At 49.9% G+C, this 4,540-nt stretch overlaps 1 non-coding gene across 1 annotated transcript; it reads right to left on the bottom strand.

Annotated features, from left to right (window-relative positions):
- Positions 1-1,274: 1,274 nt before the first annotated feature.
- LOC120861208 lies at positions 1,275-1,378 on the bottom strand. The gene has a single exon (XR_005720507.1). It is a non-coding gene; the product is annotated as a U6 spliceosomal RNA (small nuclear RNA).
- Between the last annotated feature and the right edge of the window lie 3,162 nt (positions 1,379-4,540).

Below are 4,540 nucleotides of genomic sequence, written 5' to 3'. Positions count from 1 at the left end.
GTTCTACCTGAGGTCCTCACTCCGGTCCTTGGACCTTTCTTTGTTCTATTTTCAGTGGCTTTTCCCTTCCTTATCTTTTAGCCACTATCATTCTGGACTCCTGTTTCCTACTCTACCTACCCAACACAACCATCTCATTCTGTGTCGTCCCCTTCTCCACCTGCCCTCAATCTTTCCTAGCATCAGGGTCTTTAAAGGCAAAAAGAGATGCTGCTGCTGCTGCTGAGTCGCTTCAGCCGTGTCCAACTCTGCGACCCCATAGACGGCAGCCCACCAGGCTCCGCCATCCCTGGAATTCTCCAGACAATAACACTGGAGTGGGTTGCCATTTCCTTCTCCAGTGTGTGAAAGTGAACTCAATCATGTCTGACTCTTTGAGACCCCATGGACTGCAGCCCATCAGGCTCCTCCATCCATGGGATTTTCCAGGCAAGAGTACTGGAGTGGGTTGCCATTGCCTTCTCCGAAAAAGAGATAACAGAGGTAATTAAGTTAAAATGAACTTTATTCGATCATTTTTGATGATCATTTAAATGATCCAATTTAATCATTTAAGAATGATCCTTTAAATGACCCAATATGACTGGTAACTTCATCTGAAAATAAAACTTGGAAGACTTCCCTGGTGGTCCAGTGCAACGCAAGGGCCGTGGTTTCAATCCCTGGTTTGGGGGACTGAGCTTACTTCAACAGCACAAATCTTTTTTAATTTGGCTGCACTAGGTCTTTGTTGCTAGGCATGGTCTTTCTCTAGCTGTGGCAAGTGGGGGCTTCTCTTCCTTGCGGCTTCTCATTGCGGTGGCTTTTCTTGTGGAGCAAGAAACGGGCATGTGGCTTCAGTAGTTGTGGTGCATGGGCATGGTTACTCCCAGGCACCTGGGTTCTTCCTGGACCAGGGATTAAACCTGTGTCCCTTGCATTGGCAGGAATAGTCTTTTCTTTTTTTTAAAATTAATTCATTTTTTAATCGAAGGATAATTGCTTTACAGAATTTTATTATTTTTTGTCAAGCCACAACATGAATAAGCCATAGGTATACATATATCACCTCCCTTTTGAACTTCCCTCCCATCTCCCTCCCCATCCCACTCCTCCAGGTTGACACAGAGCCACTGTTTAGGTTTCCTGAGCCATACAGCAAATTATTTTACATATGGTTATGTACGTTTCCATGTTATTCTTTCCATACATCTCACCCTCTCCTCCCCCCTCCTCAGGCAGGAATATTCTTAATCACTGTACCACCAGGAAAGCCCTAGAAACTTTTTTCTTTCCAAAATGTGGAACACTTTACAAATTTGCATGTCTTGCTTGCACAGAGGCTATGCTAATCCTTGTATCATTCCAATTTTAGTATATGTGCTGCTGAAGTGAGCACCCTACACACTTTTAACATGATGCTTACCACATAATGGTGCTATGCTCCAGCATTACATATATTGTCTCATGTCAATCTCTCAACCATAAGGAAGTTATATACTATCTTCCCATTTCAGAGATGAGGAAAAATGAGGATTGGCTGGGGCGGGGGGGATGGCTTTCACTGGAACCAGGTCTTTCTGACTCCAAGGGCCTATTCAAAGCCTAGCTCCATCCCCCTTGGTGGTGCCCCACTCAGCCTCTGGCATCCCCGCCTTCCTCCTGGGACAGATAAGTCATGTTATTTTTCCATCTCTGTGCCTTTGCACATGCTATTCCCTTTGCCTGAAATACTCTTCCCAGTACCTGCCTCTGACTCTTATCCAGTTTTCCCAAACAAAACCCCTCTGTGTATTACCCATCCCTGCAGACTTGCTCCTTACCAGGGCTTCCACTCTTTCTCTGCTTTATCATTATGATGGTATTTGTTACTTGTTGCTACTCTAGCATTTATACTTTACATTGTATCCATGTGCTTGCTGTAGGATTCTTGAGGGCCAAGGCTCTGTCCTCCTCTGTTTTGACTCCTAATTCCTAGCATCAGGCAGCCCAGAGAGGCATCCAGATACACCAGCTGGCTGAGGTTAGGGGGTGAAGCCACTCTTTTGGGACTAGAGAGAATACTGCAGCTTTAGGAGTAGTTCCTAAGCAAAGGACTCCTCTGCCTCCTGCCTGGGGCCAGGGTGGTGAAGGCAGATGAAGGAGAGAGACCCCAAATCCCCAGTCTTGACATGAGAACAGGAATGCTGTGACTCCCCTGGGGATTGGAGAGTGGCCAAGGGGGAGGCTGAGGGGTTGGGGTCCAGCCCCCCACACTCTCATTTCATTCCCCTGTTCTTGGTCACATCACACCATCTCTTTGGGCCTCAGTTTCCTCGTATGTGATATGGGAACAATGGTTACAACCTCAGGTGGGTGTTGGGAGGGTTAGATGTGGGTGGTGCACCTGGCAACGTGGGACATGAAGGGATCCATGCCAAATCGCCTGCCTGCTGGTGGCTGAGGCAGGCAGCCAGCCAGAGACAGACAGCTACACGCCTGTGGTCAGCCAGGAAGCTGGCCAAAGGTGGGGACCCGACTAGCAGCTGTGTAGCAACGGCATCCTGGCTCACACCCATTGGTGGCTGTGTGGATGGCTGGCTTAGAGGCTGAGTGAGAGGCTGGGTCAGAAGTGGCTCGGAGGCATGGAGGCCAGGGGACCAGACTCAGGGTGAATTCCAGTGGGCATTCTCCAAGGGTGAGGTCACCACCAGGAGGGGGGTGGTGGCGGGGGTCAGAGCCAGGACACAGAGCCAAAGGTAAGGCCCACTGCCTGGCACAGCAACAGGCCCCTCCCATGGTGAGGTGCTGGGGTCCTTATTTCTATCTCGGGAAGCCTGGTGTTTCCTGTTTAACATGTAGCTTAGGGTTGGGGGAAGCTGGGGGAGAGGAAAAAGCAAAGCAAAGGACACTTCTTGAGCACCCTCAAGCGGGTCCAGCATGTTTAATACTCATTCTGTGATGATTATTTTTAGCCCCAGTTTGAAGATGGTGCAATCGAGGCTCAGGGAAAACTTTCCCCCAAAGTGAAAGCGGTAAGCTAATGGGTGAGAACCCAGAGACTTTGGAATCAAGCATATCTGAGCTCAGATCTGAGCTCCAACACCTGTTCATGCAGAGTTACTAAAGCTCCCTGAGCCTGTTTCCTCATCTGTGAAATGGCAATAATGATAGTCCCTACCTCACTGTGAGGGCTCAGTGAGATGATACACGTGACATCTAGCCTTCAGGGAGGGCTAGCCACCATTGTCCCTGTTTTGCTGCTGTGACAACTGAGCCTGAGGCTAGTGAGGCCATGTGCGCAAGGCTGCTCCACTAGTGGATGTTGAATTCAGGACCTGAACCCAGATCTGATTGTTTCTTCCTGACTTACACCATCGTGTGGTGGCTGGTGGCGGCTTCCAAAAAGCTGGGGAGGGAAGGCTCCCAGATTTCCGGCAGAGCCATGTAAGCCAGGCTGGGGCCTGGGGTTCGGGGTCACGCCTGCACCCGGTGTTCCAGGCAGCAGAGAGGAACTGCGACAGCGTGCCTGGAAGCCTGGCTCGTTCACAGCATCCTGCCCTCTGCTGACATTGTTCTCTGGACCCTTCCAGCCCATGGCTTGCACATTAGGGTTTCCAGTAGTCTGGCCAAATTACCTTCACTTACCGGAGAAGCCCTCCCCAGGCGGCTGGGGTAGGGGCTGAGCTGCCCTTGGCCCTTCCCCCCAAAGCGGGGCGTGCTGGGGCAGGCACAGGGAAAGCCCCAACATCACCTTGACCAGAAGGTTCTGACCCCACAGACTGCCTTTCTCAGAGACACTGCCAACCTGCTTGCTCCCTGCTCCTGGAGCCCAGTGAAGAAAAGGCAGTGATTCATTTCCATCTTAGGGTTGGCTAAAGTTAAGGCACTTGGCTTCAGACCCCAACCATCACAAACACTCTGTAACCTGGGCAGGGCTTCCCCCTCTTTGCGCCCTTTTGAGGGTCTAGATGATACTCCAGGACTCCTCACACTCTGACATTCGTTCAGGGTGATCCACCACCCCTTGCTCTGTTGTCTTAAAGCATAAGCACTTGCCAGGTGGACCAGTGGTAAAGGATCCACCTGCCTGGAGAAGGAAATGGCAACTTACTCCAGTATTCTTGCCTGGGAAATCCTATAGACATAGGAGCCTGGCAGGCTACAGTCCATGGGGTCATGAAGAGTTGGATACGACTTACCAACTAACACTTTTACGCTTAGGATGGATTTTCTAGCTCCAAGTCACCCTTTGAGGAACTGTTTCATTTTGTACTGCTTTGTGTAAAAATAAAGATATTGCTTAAGACAAAAACAAACAATCTGCTTGCCAATGCAGGAGAAGTGGGTTTGATTCTTGGGTCAGGAAATGGCAACCCACTCCAGTATTCAAACGTAGAGAATCCCATGGACAGAGGAGCCTGGTGGGTTACAGTCCTCGGGTTGCAAATAGTTGGATACGATTTAGAGACTAAACAACAAACTGGGACTTCCCTGGTAGTCCAGTAGCTAAAACTCTCTGTGCCCAGTGAAGGAGTCCTTGGGTTTGATCCCTGGTCAGGGAACTAGACCCACATGCCAC

Source organism: Oryx dammah, unplaced genomic scaffold (assembly GCF_014754425.2).
Source record: "Oryx dammah isolate SB20612 unplaced genomic scaffold, SCBI_Odam_1.1 HiC_scaffold_11229, whole genome shotgun sequence".
Classification (NCBI taxonomy): domain Eukaryota; kingdom Metazoa; phylum Chordata; class Mammalia; order Artiodactyla; family Bovidae; genus Oryx; species Oryx dammah.
This window is presented reverse-complemented; position numbering and strand designations above follow the sequence as displayed.